General features: G+C 41.7%; 1 pseudogene; it reads left to right on the top strand.

Moving 5' to 3' along the window:
- Positions 1-800: 800 nt before the first annotated feature.
- On the top strand, positions 801-1,280 carry LOC144381300 (dolichyl-diphosphooligosaccharide--protein glycosyltransferase subunit KCP2 pseudogene; annotated as a pseudogene).
- Positions 1,281-20,835: the final 19,555 nt, after the last annotated feature.

Raw genomic sequence — 20,835 nt, 5'->3', positions numbered from 1 at the left:
CCTCCTAACCAGCAGAGAACTTCCCAGCTACTCGTAGGCCTGTAAAACTTTAGACTACATTCACTCACTAACCACCCGTTAACCCCCTGCAGCAGCAGAACAAGAAACAACCTCACCCAGCCTTCCTTTTTTTTTTTTTTTTTTTATACTCAAAGCTCCGCCTTCATCTTGGGTGCAGACCAATGAGAATACCTAGGAGCTACTGCCACTCTGCAATTGGTCCACGATTTCAGGCCAGTGTGAAAAAGAGGCCTCCAGATGCCCACATGCCTGAGAGTCTTCTCCTTAGGCTTCCTATTTTAAAGAGGCACTACCCCTCCTCTTAGCTTTTTTTACTGCGTTGTAAAGGCTACCGAGCTGTTGAAGACGTTGTAAAGGAGTAGTTTAAAGTCACCTTCGCAAAATGGCTCCATCAGCTACTCCTCTAACACGTAGTCTTAATACAAAAGAATTTTAGAGGTGCCTGGGTAGCACAGTGGCTAGATGTCCACTCTTGGTTTCAGCTCAGGTCATGATCAAGCGGTTGTGAGAGTGAGCCCCTATGGGGCCCCATGCTCAGTGTGGAGTCTGGTTGAAGTTCTCACTCCCTCTGTCCCTACCCCTAACCCCCATCCCCCCGTGTGTGCACGCACTCTCTCTCTCTCTCAAAACTAAATCTTTAAAAATAAATAAAACATTTTGAGTATGTCTTAAGGAATATCAAAAGGAGAAATATGAGGGGATGACATATATCCCCAGCAACTGTTCCAATTGGGCTCCCCTCTTTCTTGGCCCGGCAGCCATAGGGCCAAGGGCCGGGCATGATGGCCATGGGTACCGGCGCGTCGCTGGGACTCTCCTCCCTCCTGTCCCTGCTGCTCTCTGCGGAGATGCACATGTATAGCCTCCAGCTGGCCTGCACCCAGTGGTTCACCATCAAGGGAGGGGGGCTGCCGGGTTCCAGCCTTTTAGGCTTCTCTCTCACCGCCATCAGTAATCTGGAGAATGTTGTCTTTGGCAAAGGATTCCAAAAAAACATCTTCCCTGAGATTCTTCTCTGTCTCCTGTTGGCTTTCTTTGCATCTGGCCTCATCCACCAGGTCTGCATTAGCACCTGCTTCACCTTTTCCATGGTTGGTCTCTACCGCATCAACAAGATCCCCTCCACTCTGTACCAGACAACAATTCCATTCCTCACACCGGCCAAGATCACAGGGAGGGGCAAATAGAGAAACTGGCCCAAATGTCCAATAAAGTGGATTCCTTGTAAAAAAGAAAGAAAGGAAAGGAAATATGAGTAGCTATTTGGTCAGACACTGGTGTTAGAGTCAAACATTGTTACCCTCAGACAACACTAATGATCATGCTCACCTGTGTCATTCATTTATTCTTTCATTCATAACTATTATTAAAGCCTATGATTCAGAGGAAGCAAGGAAGTGACCTAGTGGGGCATGGGTTTTGTCTGTGTTTCTCAGAATCCTCAGGATACACATGTTTCTGAAAAGTTAATTCCATTCATAGATTTGGAAGTAGAAAGTATTATGTTTAGACACACCTAATGAGCCAAAATGATATAAATAAATGATTTAATTAATAAATAGAGGAGGAGAGACAAATCTTCCTTACAGAATAATTTGAAATAATATATGTCCATATTCCCCAATCCAGGAGGTGGAGTTTAATTCCCATCCCTGTGAGTGTGGGCTGGGCTTAGTGACTCAGATTTCTAAGAAGAGAGTAGGGAAAGGGAAAAATAATCATTTTACATACCCCTGAAACTAATATCACACTGTATGTTAACAAACTAATTTAAAAAAAAAAACTTAAAAAAATAATTTTACAGTGAAGAAACCTGGTAGTGTTTGCCTTACCCTTGTTTTAACACTTCCTTAACCAAGTGATCCAGGTTAACATCAACAGTGATAAGTCATGTTGCTATGAAGTACCCTTAAATATAATGAGAAAACCACTTCATCCCCATGGTATTTGTCCTCAAAACCCATAACCCCAATATAATCATGAGAAAAACATCAGACAAAACCAAATTGAGGGACATCCCACAAAATTGTGACTAGTACCATTCGAAACAGTTAATCAAGGCCATGAAAAATAAGGAACGATTGAAAAACTTCACAGACCAGAAGAGACTAAGGAAATATGACAACTAAATACAACGTGGTACCCTGGGTAGGATCCTGGAACAGAAAAATATATTAGTGGAAAAATTGGGGAAATCCAAATAAAGTTTGGAGTTCAGTGCATACAATGTATAAATGTTGATCTTTTAGTTTTGGCAAATGTACCATGACTATAAAAGATGTTAACATTAGGGGAAACTGGGTAAGGGAATCAGGAACTTTCTTTACTGTCCCTGTAACTTTTCTGTGACTCTAAAATTAATTTGTTAATAAAACATTTATTTGAAAGAAAAAATTAGAACAGGAAATAAGCAAAATCCACATGAATTTTTAAGATAAAATGCAAGTCTTCAAAGAAATCTTATGCTTATAGTAGACTGCTTTAAACTATGCCTCCCCTAGACTTGCTAGAAGCACTTTTCCATGTGTAGGGGTAATTTAGAACAAAAGTTTGAAAAGTTAGATGAATCCCAAAGCTGTTTGAAGGATGGGATAAGGCTAGAGGCTAAGAGACCAGCTGGAATTGAGCTGGGATATAACCCAGTCTAAAGCAGTAAGTCAGTGAACAAATTGACTTATTTATTCCTATGATTGCTACCAGTGCTTTCTGGGAATTTGCTAATTCCAGTCATCCATTTTCATTTTGAGTGTTCATGTATCTGTAGTCAAGAGAGAGATTCTGTTCTCAGGTAGCCAGGTCACATCAAGATTGCCAAATATGCTGGAGAAGAATGTGTTTTTAAAAAACAATACATCAGCGAAAGACAATTATCATATGGTTTCACTCATATGTGGAATATAAGAAATAACACAGAGGATCATAGGGGAAGGGAGGGAAAACTGGGAAGAAATCAAAGAGGGAGACAAACCATGAGAGACTCGTGACTCCAGGAAAGAAACTGAGGGTTGTGGAAGGGAACATGGGTGGGGAGATGGGGTATCTGGGTAATGGGCATTAAGAAGGACACGTGATGTGATGAGCATTGGGTGTTATACGCAACTAATGAATCATTGAAAACTACATCAAAAACTAATGATGTACTATATGTTGGCTAATTGAATTAAAAACAAACAAACAAACACTAGGAGTGCCTGGGTGGCTCAGTAGGTTCAGTGTCTGCCTTCAGCTCAGGTCATGATCCCAGGGTCCTGGGATCAAGCCCTGCATGGGGCTCCTTGCTCAGCGGGGAGTCTGCTTCTCCCTCTCCCTATTCCCCTCCCCCTGTTTGTGCTCTCTCTCTCGCTCTCTCTCTCTCAAATAAATAAATAAATAAAATCTTTAAAAAAAGTAAAAAACAACACTAAAAGGCAAAAACAAAGCACAGCACCTACTATGGGAGACAGGGTAAGTAGTAGTTAAGAACATGGTCTTTGAAAGTAGGCAGACAAACCTGGGTTTAATTCTTTACTAGATTTGCTTCTCTGCTTACTAGCTATGTGCTCTCACACTAGTTAACCTCTGTAAGCTTCAGCTCCTCACCTGTGAAATGGGAATAAATTGTGCTTACTCATAAGGTTATTGTGAGGGTTGATTAATCATATGTATGAAAAACATCTAGAATAGTTCATGGCACACATACAGCACTTACTATTACCCAGATCTGTTCTACATCCAATACATATTGACTCATTTAATCCTCACAACAATCCTAGTATTCGTCTTTATGTTCTACATGGGGAATCTGAGCCACAGAAAGATGAATTCTTGGCCCCAGGCAACATAGCCTGTAAGTGATGGAGCTTGATTCAAACCCAAGCAGTCTGGCTCTAGAATTCTTGCTTTTAGCCAGCATACTGCATTGGCTCTCTGTTATCAGAAAGAAAGGAAGAAGAAAGGGGACATGGCATGCTGGGAAGTCCAAAAAGAGGTACCTTTAAAAAAGAGAAACGGTCAGCTCTACTGTGGCACTGCAAATGTATAAATAATGCAGGTTTGAATTGGGAATGATACCAAATTCATGGCTAAGAGCCAGTTGGACTGGTAGCACTTGCTTCTGCAGGCCCAAAAATCAGTGAGAACATTCCTTTATAAGTCATGTAATAACACTGTAAAAGTAAAGTTTACCAAATTAGAGAAGCTCTCTCGCCACATGCTTATCCCAGTGTTTTCTCAGTTGATTTCCTGGACAGAAAACTCAAATACCAGATAGCCCAGTTCAAAACTAGACCCATGAGAATCCTCACTGTAGAGGCAGCCAACATTCCACACTGAATCATCCATCCTTCCTTAAGGTGAAAGCCAACCCAAGCCTGAGGCAACATTCTTGAAGGCTTCTGCTGCTTCCCAGCCTAAGTAGAGGGCAACCACAAAAGTGAAGGCCTGGGCTCTTGATTTGGCAAATTCATCTCCAATTTACTGTTCGAATGGTAAAAGTTACCACCCTTTGAGTCCTTACTCTGAGCCAGGTAACCTATACTTTGACTCATTTAATTCACCCTTGACCCCCTTGAGCTAAATATTGACATTCCCATTTATCAATGAGAAAATTCAAGTTCAGAGGGATTAAGCAACTTTCCCCAAGTTACACAGCTAGCAAGAGTCAGAGCCAGGGTTTAAACCCGAGTTGCTGACATTCCAAGGCCCTGCTCTTCAGCACTAAGATATACCTTTGAGGTTCTCAAGAAAGAATATTTGAAGGGCAGAGCCAGTAACAACTTGTCATGGCCCTATGATCCCTTTTTCCAATGAGAGATCCCTGAAGCCCACAAGAGAATAAAGACAAAAATGGTCTTTCTGCCGCAGGAGCCATCCTCAGGGACAGGCACAGAGAGACTAGGTGCAGGGAAAGCACTCCAATTTTTATTTCAACAGCTTCATTTCAATTCTGTTACTTTTGAACCAAGGCAAACTGCTACAGAATCCAGAGCCTACTCAACCTCTTTCTTTTCTGTCTTCTTTCCTGCCACCAAAGCCTGAAGAGGGAAGAGAAATAAGGTTTGTGCAAAGAACAATTCCAGTTACAGTTTTCCTAACTCATTCTCAACTGGACTAATTCCAATAGGTGGCTCACCAGAACTAATTGCTGCTCTCACTGCATTCTGATGCCTGCTTGGATCCTGTGCCTGTTCTTTGAAGAACAAAGGCAGCCAGGGAACAGGTGATGGAAGGCAGCCACCATCCCTACCAGCACAGAAGAAAGAACTCTCTGTGTTGGTGGTCTGCCCTTTGGAAGCTTGGATTTGTTGCTCTATAACTCATTATTTGGATGGGGCTGATGTTGTCACAGATACAGATACATCATAGTATTATTTGATCTTTTACAGCATTCATATGATATTGAACTTCAGAACATGCAAGCCTAATTTAGGATATAGACAGACTTAGAATTTTCCAATTCCTTGTCATTCCTGTATTTCTGTGTCCCCTGTTTGAAATGAGAAAGCAGCTGCCGGTGTAATAAAAAGCCTACCCACATAGACTTTCCCTCGAGTCCGCCTACCTGAGTATCCATTCTGCTATGACCATAGCTGAAGCCCTTGTTTCTCACCTATTCCTTTTCTCTATTCTTCCTGCTGTTTTCACTACCTTCAAGGTACCACCCTCTAGACCATTCTCCACGCTACATCCAGAGAGATATTTCTAGAACAAAATCCTTCTCTGGCTCCCCACCATGTTCAGGATAAAGATAAAATTCTTGCCATAGTAAAAAACAAGAACAAAATAAAAAAGAGAAGGGAGAGAGGAGGGAGAGAGAGGGGTCATTTTTTTGGGGGGGGGGTTAACATACAGTGCAATATTGGTTTCTGGAGTAGAATTCAGTGATTCAACACTTACATACAACACCCAGTGCCCACCACAAAAAGTGCCCTCCTTAATACCCTTCACCCACCCATACCATCGCCCCACTCCCTCCATCAACCCTCAGTTTGTTCTCCATTGTTAAGAGTAAAGAGAGGTCATTTATTGACTGATCCAGTCTTCCATCACTCAAATTCTACCTCTACTCTGGTTCCCTTTGATTGGTCTAGCATTTTTTCCATACTGTTCCATCCTCTAGTACATCCTCTCTTTTTCATCCTCCCCATCCACCTGGCTAATTCCCACTCATCCTTCAAGGACTGATACAAGTATTGTCTTTTTCAGAAAGCATTTCTCTATTAGACTCCCCAAAATAAGTTAAGAACCTCATATTCTCTCAAAGCAAAAAAAGCTAACACTCCTCTTGTTACAATTCCATTGTTACCATCTGTTCACTTGCCTGTTTCCTTCACCAAAACTGAGCTCATGGAAAATATGTCTTCTTATTCACCTTTATGACCCAGTCCTTGGAATAGTTCTTGGCCATGATTTTTGAGGGAATGAAGGAATGAAAGCATGAATAAATGGCCAGGTTGCTGTATCTAGAAATAAATGACATACTTAAATGGTGTAATTGAGAAGAGTTTAATAAAAACACCATTAATAAAAGTGTAGACAAGGTAAAGGAAACCCATAAGAAAAAAATGAAGCATCCCTGGGGCCAGCTACAGCAGGAGCTGGGACCATCTCTAGGCCTGAAGTTACAAGGAGAGAGAGTGTACCTCCCAGAATCCATAAGAGTCACTGCAGGGGAGGATCAATGGACAGGGGGTAAGTTCAGTAGTAGTCTTCAGTAGAGGATGCATCCAACATGCAGTGACCTGGCATGATGGGAGCTGAGAGAGTAAATGCCCTAAAGGCTCTCTCTTCCCATCCTCCAATCTCCTGCTACTGCCTCTCACTAGCCAAACCCACCAGAAGCCAAGGGCAAGGGAGCCCCTGATGCCATCAACATGGGTGAAATTCTCAAGGCACAGAGCAGGGTGGGGAGAGATCTGGAAGAGCAAATAGAAAATATCCAATACAGTTTCTTTCCAAGAACAGAATCGTTGATGGCATTCTAAAGGTTAAGAAGTTCAGGAAAAATAATCAGAGAAAAATTTATCTTCTTTGTAGCTGGTAAGAGAATTACTTCTAGGGAGAGAGAAATACTTTGATAAGCTAGTTGTTATAAAGAAGAGGGCAATAGGCTGACACCTACCGCAGAGGAAGGATTCTTGCAGAAGAAGAAACTTTCTCTGGATAATAAAGGAGAAAAAGGGAAAAAGAATGGGGTTGAATGCATTCTTGGGGCAAGTTGAAGAGGGAGACAATGACTGAGGACTGGGAGGAAAGAGTTAGGAGAGGAGATCAATATAATTGGAGGTTTTCCAAGTGAGACTGTGGGCACTCTGTGCAGCAAGGTATCTTTCTGTGGTCATTATGAACCCACAGTAAGAATTTTTTAAAGATCATTATATGTTCACTGTGAATGAACTGTTTGTGGAAGTTAATGAAGGGATTGAGTTTATTTACATCAATATTGGTACCAGGCTGCCAAAGCAAGGGTCCAAGAGGAAAGACACATTTCTTCTTCAAACAGAGAAGGGACTGGAGTCCTGAGAAGTAAAGAGACTGAGTGAAGAGCACAGCATTAGAGGAGACAGAGCAAGACTCAAAACCTGGGCTGTTTGGCTCCAACTTTTGGGCATTTCCTCTGTTTATCTGCCTCCTTTCATTGTGTCTCTAAGGGCAAATGAGAAGACCTAGGAACCATGGTTATGTAATTCTTTTTTTTTTTTTTAATTTTATTATGTTGTGTTAGTCACCATACAATACATCATTGGTTTTTGATGTGGTAATCCACGATCCATTGTTTTCGTATAACACCCAGTGCTCCGTGCAGTACGTGCCCTCCTTAATACCCATCACCGGGCTAACCAATCCCCCCTCCCCCTCCCCTCTAAAACCCTGTTTGTTTCTCAGAGTCCATAGTCTCTCATGGTTCATCTCTCCCTCCAATTCCCACCCCCCCCATTTTTCCCTTCCTTCTCCTAATGTCCTCCATAGTATTCCTTATGTTCCACAAATAAGTGAAACCATATGATATTGACTTTCTCTGCTTGACTTATTTCACTTAGCATAATCTCCTCCAGCCCCATCCATGTTGATGTAAAAGTTGGGTATTCATCCTTTCTGATGGCTGAGTAATATTCCATTGTATATATATACCACATCTTCTTTATCCATTCATCTGTTGAAGGGCATCTCGGCTCTTTCCACAGTTTGGCTATTGCGGACATTGCTGCTATGAACATTGGGGTGCATATGGCCCTTCTTTTCACTACATCTGAGTCTTTGGGGTAAATACCCAGTAGTGCAATTGCTGGGCCATAGGGTAGCTCTATTTTTAAATTTTTGAGGAACCTCCACACTGTTTTCCAAAGTGGCTATACCAACTTGCATTCCCACCAACAGTGTAAGAGGGTTCCCCTTTCTCCACAACCTCTCCAACATTTGTTGTTTCTTTCCCTGTCCATTTTTGCCATTCTAACTGGTATAAGGTGGTATCTCAGTGTGGTTTTGATTTGGATTTCCCTGATGGCTAATGATGATGAACATTTTTTCATGTGTCTGTTAGCCATTTGTATGTCTTCTTCAGAGAAGTGTCTGTTCATCTCTTCTGCCCACTTTTTGACTTGATTATTTGTTTTTTGGGTGTTGAGTTTGAGAAGTTCTTTATAGATCTTGGATACCAGCCCCTTATCTGTAGTGTCATTTGCAAATATCTTCTCCCATTCTGTGGGTTGCCTCTTTGTTTTGTTGACTGTTTCCTTTGCTGTGCAGAAGCTTTTTATCTTGATGAAGTCCCAAAAGTTCATTTTTGCTTTTGTTTCACTGGCTTTTGGAAATGTATCTTGAAAGAAGCTGCTGTGGGCAATGTCAAAGAGGTTACTGCCTATGTTCTCTTCTAGGATTTTGATGGATTCCTGCCTCACATTGAGGTCTTTCATCCACTTTGAGTTTATCTTTGTGAATGGTGTTAGAGAATGGTCGAGTTTCATTCTTCTGCATGTGGCTGTCAAATTTTCCCAGCACCATTTACTGAAGAGACTGTCTTTTTTCCATTGCATGTTTTTTCCTGCTTTGTCAAAGATTATTTGACCATAGAGTTGAGGGTCCATATCTGGGCTCTCTATTCTGTTTCATTGGTCTATATATCTGTTTTTGTGCCAGTACCATGCTGTCTTGGTGATCACAGCTTTGTAATATAGCTTGAAATCGGGCAACGTGATGCCCCCAAGCTTTGTTTTTCTTTTTCAACATTTCCTTGGCGATTCGGGGTCTTTTCTGATTCCATACAAATTTTAGGATTGTTTGTTCCAGCACTTTGAAAAATGTCATTGGAATTTTGATCGGGATGGCATTGAAGGTATAGATTGCTCTGGGTAGCATAGACATTTTAACAATGTTTATTCTTCCGATCCATGAGCATGGAATATTTTTCCATCTTTTTGTGTCTTCTTCAATTTCTTTCATGAGTGTTTTGTAGTTCCTAGAGTATAGATCCTTTACATCTTTGGTTAGGTTGATTCCAAGGTATCTTATGGTTTTTGGTGCTATTGTAAATGGAATCGTTTCTCTAATTTCTCTTTCTACAGTTGCGTTGTTAGTGTATAAGAAAGCAACTGATTTCTGTGCATTGATTTTGTATACTGCCACATTACTGAATTGCTGGATAAGTTCTAGTAATTTGGGGGTGGAGTCTTTTGGGTTTTCCACATAAACTATCATGTCATCTGCGAAAAGAGAGAGTTTGACTTCTTCTTTGCCAATTTGAATACCTTTTATTTCTTTTTGTTGTCTGATTGCTGTTGCTAGGACTTCTAGTACTATGTTGCACAATAGTGGCGAGAATGGGCATCCTTGACGTGTTCCTGATCTTAAGGGAAAGGCTCTCAGCTTTTCCCCATTGAGAATGATATTCACTGTGGGTTTTTCATAGATGGATTTTATGAACTTGAGGAATGTTCCCTCTATCCCTATACTCGAGAGTTTTAATCAGGAAAGGATGTTGTATTTTGTCAAATGCTTTTTCTGCATCAATTGAGAGGACCATATGGTTCTTCTCCCTCCTCTTATTAATGCGTTCTATCACATTGATTGATTTGTGAATGTTGAACCACCCTTGCATCCCGGGGATAAATCCCACTTGGTCGTGGTGGATGATCCTTTTAATGTATTGTTGGATCCTATTAGCTAGGATTTTGCTGAGGATTTTGGAATCCATATTCATCAGGGATATCGGTCTGAAATTCTCCTTTTTGATGGGGTCTTTGCCTGGTTTGGGGATTAAGGTAATGCTGGCCTCATAGAATGAGTTTGGAAGTTTTCCTTCTGTTTCTATTTTTTGAAACAGCTTCAGTAGAATAGGTATTATTTCTTCTTTGAATGTTTGGTAGAATTCCCCAGGGAATCCATCAGGCCCTGGACTCTTGTTTTTTGGGAGGTTTTTGATCACTGCTTCAATCTCGTTACTGGTTATTGGCCTATTCAGGTTGTCAATTTCTTCCTGTTTCAGTCTTGGCAGCTTACAGGTTTCCAGGAAGGTCTCCATTTCATCCAGATTGCTCAGTTTATTGGCATATAGTTGTTGATAATAATTTCTAATAATTGTTTCTATTTCCTTGGTGTTAGTCATGATCTCTCCCCTTTCATTCATAATTTTATTAATTTGGGTCCTTTCTCTTTTCTTTTGGATAAATCTGGCCAGTGGTTTATCGATCTTATTAATTCTTTCAAAGAACCAACCTCTAGTTTCATGATCTGATCTACTGTGTTTCTGGTTTCTAATTCATTGATTTCTGCTCTAATTTTAATTATTTCTCTTCTAATGCGTGGCTTAGGCGTCGTTCGTTGCTTTTTCTCTAGTTCTTCAAGGTGTAGAGTTAGTTGGTGAATTCGGGATTTTTCTATTTTTTTGAGTGAGGCTTGGATGGCTATGTATTTCCCCCTTAGGACTGCCTTTGCAGTATCCCATAGGTTTTGGACCGATGTGTTTTCGTTCTCATTGATTTCCATGAATTGTTTAAGTTCTTCTTTGATTTCTTGGTTGACCCAAACATTCTTGAGCAGAGTGGTCTTTAGCTTCCAAGTGTTTGAATTTCTGCCAAATTTTTTCTTGTGATTGAGTTCCAGTTTTAGAGCATTGTGGTCTGAGAATATGCAGGGAATAATCTCAGTCTTTTGGTATTGGTTGAGACCTGATTTGTGACCCAGTATATGGTCTATTCTGGAGAAAGTTCCATGTGTGCTCTAGAAGAATGAGTATTCTGTTGTTTTAGGGTGGAATGTTCTGTAAATATCTATAAGGTCCATTTGGTCCATGTATCATTCAAAGCTCTTGTTTCCTTGTTGATTTTCTGCTTAGGTGATCTGTCCTTTGCTGAGAGTGGAGTATTGAGGTCTCCTACAATTAACGTATTGTTATCAATATGACTCTTTATTTTGGTTAACAGTTGGCTTATGTAGTTGGCTGCTCCCATGTTGGGGGCATAGATATTTACAATTGTTCGATCTTCTTGTTGGATAGACCCTTTAAGAATGATATAGTGTCCTTCTGTGTCTCTTATTACAGACTTTAGTTTAAAATCTAATTTGTCTGATATAAGAATTGCTACCCCAGCTTTCTTTTGAGGTCTGTTGGCATGGAAGATGGATCTCCACTCCTTCACTTTCAGTCTGGATGTATCTTTAGGTTCAAAATGAGTCTCTTGTAGACAACATATGGAGGGTCCTGTCTTTTTATCCAATCTGCAACCCTGGCCGTTTTATGGGAGCATTTAGGCCATTCACGTTGAGAGTGATTATTGAAAGATATGAATTAATTGTCACCATGTTGCCTGTGAAGATGTTGTTTTTATAGATTGTCCCTGTAAATTTCTGTTGTATATCACTCTTGGGGTCTTTCTCCTTTTATAGAACCCCCCTTAATATTTCTTGCAGGGCCAGCTTAGTGGTCACATATTCTTTCAGTTTCTGCATCATGGAAGCTCTGCATCTCTCCATCCATTCTAAATGAAAGCCTTGCCGGATAAAGTATTCTTGACTGCATGTTCTTCTCATTTAGTACCCTGAATATGTCTTGCCAGCCCTTTCTGTTTTGCCAGATCTCTGTGGATAGGTCTGACATTATTCTGATGTTCCTCCCTCTGTACATAAGGAATCTCTTCCCCCTAACTGCCCTTAAGATGGTTTCCTTGGTTCTAAGATTTGCAAGTTTTACTATAACATGCCGGGGTGTTGGCCTGTTTTCCTTGATCTTGGGAGCGGTCCTCTCTGCCTCTAGGACTCGAATGTTTGTTTCATTCCCCAGATTAGGCAAGTTCTCAGCTACGATTTGCTCAAATACATCTTCTAGTCCTCTCTCTCTCTCCACTCCCTTTGGGATTCCAATTATTCTGACATTGGAACACTTCATGGTGTCACTTATTTCTCTGATTCTATTTTCATGGATTCTGAGTTGTTTTTCCCTGGCCTCCTCTTTTCCCTTTTTATCTATTATATTGTCTTCCAGGTCGCTTATTCTCTCTTCTGCCTCAGTTACCCTAGCTGTTAGATTATCTAGATTGGATTGGATCTCATTGATAGCATTTTTAAGTTCTGCCAATTCACCTTTCATTTCTGCCCTTAGAGACCCTATGTTGCCATTAATTGATTTCTCCATTCTAGCCATAGTCTTCACAATTGCTAGCCTGAATTCCATCTCCGACATCTTGATTATATCTGCATCCATTTGTAAATCTGCAGCATAAGTCATAACCTCTGAGTCTTTTCTGTTTTGGGAGCTCCTCCTAGTCATTCTGTTGATGGGTGTTTGAGGGAATGTATAGAGTCCAAATTATTGACCAGAACCCAAGCAAGATGCACCTATTTTCTTGGGACCTTAGGGTTGCTGGCCTCTTGTTTTCTCAGCCTGTCTTCTGCAGGAGGGGCCTGCCACCTGTTACTCAGGCAACCCTGTTCCAGCGGAGTTGCCCTGCGCCCCTGTGGCGGGGGATGGGCTCAGTGGGAATCAGTTTTGGGGGCTTTTGTTCTCTGGCGGGTTTCCCTGGAGGCTTTCCGCATCTCTTCTGCGAGTCAGAGCATAAGAGACCATTTCCAACCCTCTGCCTCAGAGCAGAGAGACTGCAGTCTGTTCTTCAGTGAGCTCTCCAGGCCACACTGTCTCCATTTCTGTGTGTGCTGCTATAAACTGCAGCATCCTGGGTTGTGCGCCCCTTCGCAGCGCTCCCAGTCCTGCCTCCAGGTCGGGGCTTGTCTCTGCCCTTTGTGCTTCTAAAACCGCCAGCCGCTCCCAGTTCGCCTGCGTGACCCCCCAGCTCCGGGTTTCTGTCCCCGGGGGCTGCCCTAAAGTCCTTTCCCCACTGCTACCGATCCGTGAGTCTGTGCCCGGTCCCCAGTGCCTGAGGCTGTCGCTCACCAGAAGTGTAGGATCCCCACGGCCAGGCACCCTCCCGCTGCTGTTTATCCTCTGATATCTGCCCACGGAATCACGGCTCCCCGCTTGGTACCTCAAAACCAACTGCCTGTGATATTCTGTTTGTAGAGATCCAGATCTTCTTACATCTCAGGCTGGTTTCATGGGTGCTCAGAGTGGTCTGGTAGATATCCAGCTCAATTCCAGGGACCAGTTGAAATAGGGTCCCCTACTCCTCCACCATCTTTTTCCCCCCATGGTTATGTAATTCTTATTGCTTATAGATACGTGCTGATTAAAGGCTAGAATTTATGGAGGACATATTGTGTGCCAAGAGCTTTACATGTGTTATCTTGTCTAATCAGAGTAACCCAGGAGAGCTTATATTACTACCCCATTTTACTGAGGTGGAAATACATTGGAAAGATGAAGCAACTTTCCCAAAGTGCAGACTTAGAATTCAGTGCCCCAACTCTGCCCATCTGTATTTGTAGATCATCTCAACAGCTGTGAGGACATTTACTCATTTTCAAAGGGAGCATTTTTAAATGAAAACCTACAAATCAAGGTGTTCTTTGAAGGTGGGTTGCCACCAGCTCTAAAATACTATGGATCTGTTATCAAGAGTTTCCCTTGATTTTTAGTCCCAATTCCCACTGTCTTGCATATTACAGTAGCTGCTGCAGTTGTATTTTTCACATGTTCTCTTTGAAATGAGACGATGTGTGGCAGCTTTGGAATCCCACAGAGCTTCCTCAGGACCCCATATGTTAGAAGAGGTTCCCTACAGTGACCTCTGCAGCAGCTCATCTCCTCCCCGACAGGCCTGCTTCAGTTCCAGGAGCTCAAAAAAGGCTGAAGGGTTCTTTCAAAAAAAAAAAGAAAAAAGAAAAAAGAAAAGGAAAAGGAAGCATTGTTATTCTCTGTGGTTCATGTTCCTAACCATAATTCTCCAAGCGCTTAGATTTTGGTCATACTTAATCCCACTGTTACTTCATCCAATGGGGGTAGTATCTATCCTGTCTCTATCTGGAATGTTCTTGATGAATACTATGGTCAAAAATGCTGGTTTGACATGTCTTAGACTTTTCCTTAGAACACTCTATCCATGGGGACACCTGGGTGGCGCAGTTGATTAAGTGTCCAACTCTTGGTTTTTCGGCTCAGGTGACAATCTCAGGGTTGTGAGATCAAACCCCGTGTCAGCTCTGCACTCAGCACAGAGTCTGCTTGAGTTTCTCTCTCTTTCTCCCTCTGCCCCTCCCCCCCCGCTCTCTCTCTCTCTCTAAAATAAATAAATAAATCTTTAAAACACTCTATCCGGGGTGCCTGGGTGGCTCAGTCATTAAGCGTCTGCCTTCGGCTCAGGTCATGATCCCAGGGTCCTGGGATCGAGCCCCCCATCAGGTTCCCTGCTCCCTGCCCGGCAGGAAGCTTGCTTCTCCCTCTCCCACTCCCCCTGCTTGTGTTCCTGCTCTCACTATCTCTCTCTCTCTCTCTCAAATAAATAAATAAAATCTTAAAAAAAAAAAAGAAAAGATATATAAAAAAATAAAAATAAAAAAATAAAACACTCTATCCATGGATATTAAACATTTAACATCATCGTTACATTTCATACCATCTGAGTTTTGAGATGGTATTGTTACTTTCATTTCACAGACAGTAAGAAAATGTCACCTAGAAAAGTAAGTGACTTATCTACATCATAAGTCAGTGGCAAACCTGGGACCAATATCCAGTGTTCCTGACTCCAGATGAGATTAATTCATCTCCTTAAAATGTCCAAAGCCTTTATTTCCTACAGAATAAATACCAGCCCTTAAATAGATACTTATTACATACTTATTAGATTCTGGTATCTAATAAGTAACAGTTTTTTCATGCTACATGTTAAGGTAAGAAGCCAGCACCAACCTTCCATTACAGCTCCATAGCCCAGTGGACAAAAGCATTTGCTTTGGAGTCAAAAAGCAGAATTTGAATCCCAGCTCCATCTTTGAATTTTGGGATAGATCCTTTCAAATCTGTGAGTTTTAGTTTTCTATAAGATGGTAGACACAGCTAGTTACTGCTCAATATTTATTCCCCTTTGTGTCTTCTACCAGAAACCTGACTTAGTTCAGAGCATCAATGTGCCAGGTAGAAACACTGACTTCTCCAGACTCCCTCACAGCTAGGGGTGCCCACCACCCATGTGACAAAATTCTGGGCAACGAGTCATAAGCTGAGAGTTTCTGGAAAACTTTGTTTCCCTCCGTAAGTGCCGACCCGCCCTCCCCCGCAACCCCTGACTTCTCCTTCCCACTTGGCTCCACTTTCCCTTTTTTCTTTTCAACACTTGAATATTCATTTCCACATATATTTTCATGGACGAAATAACTAGTTAACTAGTTGAAATGAGAACTCTTCTTCCTTTGATACAAGCCAAAGGTAAATTTGCAAACAACCTCCTCAGCACCTCCCTGGAGAGCCTGCTGAATCTGGGTCTTACTTGAAAGCCTGGTTTTTATCTATTTGTGTTTTCAGAAACTCTGTTTTTGAAGAACAACTCCTACCCCTGTGCAGATGATCCAGCCTTGGTTTCCTTCTCTCTTTCTTCCTTGCTTTAGTCCTAAAGATGTTGAGCCCTTTCTCTGCCAGGGAACAAAGGAAAAGACTGGGTATCTTCCCTTTGTCTTTCAGATCCATTCTCAGCTCTTCTCAATTGTGCTTTCTACCCAGGAAACAGGACTGATGGGCTGTATGACAGGGCCCTCCTGCTCTCTGGCTTCTGGTGGGGCCAACGGGGAGCACTTGAGAGATCAAAGGGAAGAAGGAGTATGAGGTCCTGCCTCCCTCTTTTAAGTGAGCTGTGTCCCCCCCAATTAAGGTCACCGATCTCCTCACAAGTCTTCTTCTCTGCTTCATTTCTTTACTACAGAAAAACCAACCCAAGAGTTTACAGATTTCAAGCTTTTAATGCTTTAAAATTTGTTGCTGACTAGGACATATAGCCTTACTTTATCCTAAGGTTTTAATGAAAGCATTTTTCCTTTGCTAAGATTGGGAAGCTCAAACTAAGGGAAGACCCTGAGTTAATATACATTGTCACTCTTTTCGAGGGTTAGTCTTTAACTTTTCAGGCCTGAAAACTAATTTTCTCAGCGTACTCAGTGAATATTGATTTCACAAGGACTGACTCAATCTAACCAAAGTAATAAGAAATTGATATGTAAGGCAGAATGCCAACTTACAATTTAAAATAAGATGTATGATATGGAAACTTCATATAGGCAATATTATGCAAACTGGGCAATGAGTGTTATCACCAGCAAATAACAGGAAAAACAAACAAACAAAAAACAATGAATTAAACCATAAGAACATTATTTATTGTTTATTCAACAAGAAGGTCTATCAGTCTCATCAATGTCACCAAGGAATTATACCATTTAGCATGTTTGCTTATGGCCTCATGGTTACAAGATGGCTGCCATTTTAGACATCAATACTGCATTGAAAATCAGAAAACAAATAGCTGGTTGGAGGAGAGGGAAAATGCTTTCTTTCCATAAGGCTTTGTTTGTCTTTTAACCCAGTTAGCTTCCCAGCCACCCCATGGGCAAGAACCAGGTCTCATTTCATTCCAATTGTCAGGGAGGCTGAGAAAGCAAGCATCTAACTCTCCAGCCACAATTCATTGGTAAGAGTCAGCACTGAATACGAGATTTGGAAATGGCCTTGGATTGTGTAGCAGCTGGGGAGGTGTGCTGCACAGACCCCTCAACAGAGCTCACTGCTCAGCTTTGAGAGGGCAGTTGGCTGACAGCTTCTAGCTGTAGTACCTTGAGGATATGCTTCATGTTCAAGCCAAGGCCACGCTTTTCCTGAGTAGCCCCAGCCAGTACTGTACAAACTGGGAGTACTAGGGTCTGGGTGTGTCTACCCAATGCAGGACTCCTCTCAACTTTGTTCCAGAACACCCTATTGAGCTGGTCAAGGCTTGTTCAGATCCACAACATGGTCCGAGGCTCTCCCTGCACAATCCGGTTTCCTCTCCCTTTATGGTTCATGGTCATTATGCCCCAAATACATCTCTGTACTCCTAACTCTCTCTCTCAGCATCTACTTCCTACAGGAGCTGAACTTAGGGCAAAGAGATACATCAGCAGAATTGTTCCCTATAAGGAAATCTCCATGGAAATCAAATAATATTTGTGCTAAGAGAATATAGGATCAGAACAAACTAGCCTCCTCTGACTAATCCACTTTCACCATGAGGATATTCCTAATGTAGGCACACCTCTCTTGTGTGTGGACACCCAGGCTCCCAGCCTACACTGGTGAACAAAGTTGATCTCTGATTCTCAGACTCCTGTTTTTCTGTTTCCTTTCAAATCATCCCTGTTCTGTTGGCTACTGCTTTCTTAGCAATGTTGATTGCAACATGGAATGCTGTAGCCAAGCCCTGTTTTCCCCACCTTGGGACCTGGAAGACATTCTGTTTTCTCTTTTGTTCATTTGTTTGCTTGTTTTGTTATTGCTTTCAGGATAATTCTCCAAAAACCTACTCTTTTCCATTGTGTGTTGACTTTACAATTTCAATTCTCTGGGTTCTGAAGAAGTCTCACTGCCACTCCCTTTTACTTCTTACACAGTTCTGCTGCAGGCCTTTAAAATAGCTTCAGTTCTAGAGCATAATTTCCTCTGAGGAGCCCTCAAGGGGCTTCATTTGTTTATTTGTTCATTCAATCTTCATTTATTAAGCAGCTACGATGTGATAGACTCTCTAGCTGGTGCTGGGCATACAACAAAGAGGAAGACACAGGCATTCTTCCAAGAAGCTCATAGAAGCTGTTTTTAAGTTAAACAAAACTAGAAAAAAAAAAGTCAGAAGAGATGAGATGTAAGCCAAAAGAAGAGTGAATCGCTCATCAGAGCTTTTCTGCAACCTAAATATTTTAAGTTTTCCATCCTCTATGAGATAGAACTTCAGAGATTTTCAGAGTGATAAACCTCCCTACATGCACTGGATATTAAATATGGATGTGGCTTATTTTCTGCCAATCTATGCTGCTTGTCACTGTCTGGTGCCACTGTTAGATGGCCTCTGCTGATAGCTGCCTGCCTGAGATGGCTTCTCTCTCACCAGGGCTTGAAAAATGATGGAGCTGCTCAAATGGTGACTATTTCTGCACCAGACACATTGGCAGCACATTCCCAAGTATGTCTGTGTTAAGGCACTTACCCCTGTCTTGGTTTCAGATTGTATTTGTCCTAAATGTGCTCATTCCCATTTATTAATGTTTATCATTCCATTTTCCCACCATAATTATTTATATAATCATTTATCAGTACTGTCCTTCTAAGTAAAAATTAACAAAGCTCAAGACAGACTTGACGGGATCAAAGACTGGATATAATCTTTAAAAAGATTACAACTAGAAATAATGATAGTCCTCTGGTCTAGGATTTGAGAAACGCTCTCCCAGAAGACAAGAGTCTTGAGTTGCTTTAGTATTTCCTTCTTAAACTTTGGAATGAGAATGACAAAGCTACGGTAGACCTCAGAAAGTCACCTTGCCCAATCTCCTTACTTTATAAAGAGGAAAATTAGCTCCAGAGCAGTAGAGTAACTTGCTTAGGTTGAACAGCTTGACAGATACGGGGCTAATACCCCAGATTCCTCACTCCCAGCCGGGCTCTTTCCAACAACTGTCCATACTGAATTTACCTGGCCACACTGGCTTCCACAGCTAATTCTGCTTTTTCCATATTTTCATCTTCCCTGCACCCCCCTTTCTTTCATCTTTTGTCATATGCAGTTTTCTCTCCTTTTCTCTTGCTTCCCCCCCACCCCAACAGGATTTTTTGCATTCCTCTCAGTCCTGTGTGTTTCCTATTCCTGACCCTTTTGTTTTTTTCTGTCTTTGTGATCAGTAAAGGAAGAAAACCAATACGTGTGTCTATCTTTGTATCCTCTATATTTAATACTTAAAAGAAAGAGAAGCTTGATGTATATGGAAATTCCGAACTAGCTATAAAATTACAATTCTACAAATATGCTAGAAAGTCTACTGGAAAAATAATGCTACTGAATTCCCAGGGCTTAATACTAAAGTATGTCTGGGATAGCAGAGTAGTTTTGAAATGATTGCACTGGGCTCTCAGGACTTCAAGAAAAGATATAAAGTTCCTGTAGGGGACTTACAGTCTTCTGTAATATAATCAGATCAAAATGTAATGGATGATATTAACTCTCCATATAGCAATGGAAACGAATGACTGAGGAGAGTTTTACACACTACAGAAACAACTAAGTCCCATCACATTAACTGCAGAAAGCTGCTTGGAGACAAGCTGATGCACCAAATTTCATCAAGTCTGCCTGGGCTGATGCACAGAACCATTGTTTTCAGTCCACGCTTCAGTTTCCCAGGTACTCTGCTAGCAGGAAGGGCATGTGTTTGATGGCAGGCATTAACACTCTAGATCCAAGGAAGGGATACTTCTGATATCAATTAATTAGCTGGTACTCCCATTTCCTTTCACTAAAAGGCTGGTTGCTCTCCATGTGTTAGGCTCTAACTCTGGGCCTACAAAGCTGACCTTGACCTGTGGTTGAGCTGACCTTGACCTATGGTTGATGTAGGAAAGATGTTAGGATTTGAAGCCAATGGCCAAGAAAGAATTCTTGAGACATCTTTGGTGCAAAAGATGGTTTTATTAAAGCATGGGGCAGGACTAGTGGGCAGAAAGAACAGCACGGGGCTCAGGAGGAGTGGCCCATTATATACTTTCAAGTTGGGAGGGGATTAGGGATAGGATAAACTCTAAGGAATTTTGGAAGCAAGGTTTCCAGGACCCTGAGGGACTAGCTGTTGTTGGGAAAAGGTCATTTATTACTGTCTAATAAAACCTTAGTCATGAGACCCTTCAGATGTATATCGGTGGGTCATATGCTTGGGGGATGATTGCCGCCACGTATCTTGGGGGGTAGAGATAAAGGAAGTTTTATATGCTAAAGTAGACTTACAGGATCCTGGGGGTGGGGATGGGGTGTTGGGCTAGGATTGTTTTTTGCCCTTAGCAAAGTGTCAACATCGAGGCAGCTGAGTCCCTAGAGGAATGTCACTCTGCCTGTTTCAAGGACTTGTCAATGGGCTGCAGGTAGTAAGGAAATTTCATAATTTCCCTTTTGCCTTTGTTTCCCACATCACGGTGACCCCATAAAAGTATTGTCACCCTGAGCATGGCCCTAATGTCCAGACAGTTTCCCTCTTTAGCATTTTGGGGCCCTTTCTAAAGCTTCTGCAACTTGATAAATTTACAAATATCTACTGAGTATGATTGCATGGCTTTGGTTATGGTAAGTAATTTGCCCTTCAAGAGTGCACCACTTCGTTGATTTAAACAAACCAGGAGTAGTGGGTACTAAAGATTTGAGGCAATGGATAATTAGGTCTGCATCCCTC

This window comes from Halichoerus grypus, chromosome 3 (assembly GCF_964656455.1).
Source record: "Halichoerus grypus chromosome 3, mHalGry1.hap1.1, whole genome shotgun sequence".
NCBI classification, from domain to species: domain Eukaryota; kingdom Metazoa; phylum Chordata; class Mammalia; order Carnivora; family Phocidae; genus Halichoerus; species Halichoerus grypus.
The sequence above is the reverse complement of the archived record's forward strand: the minus strand, read 5'-3'. Positions and strand labels throughout refer to the sequence as shown.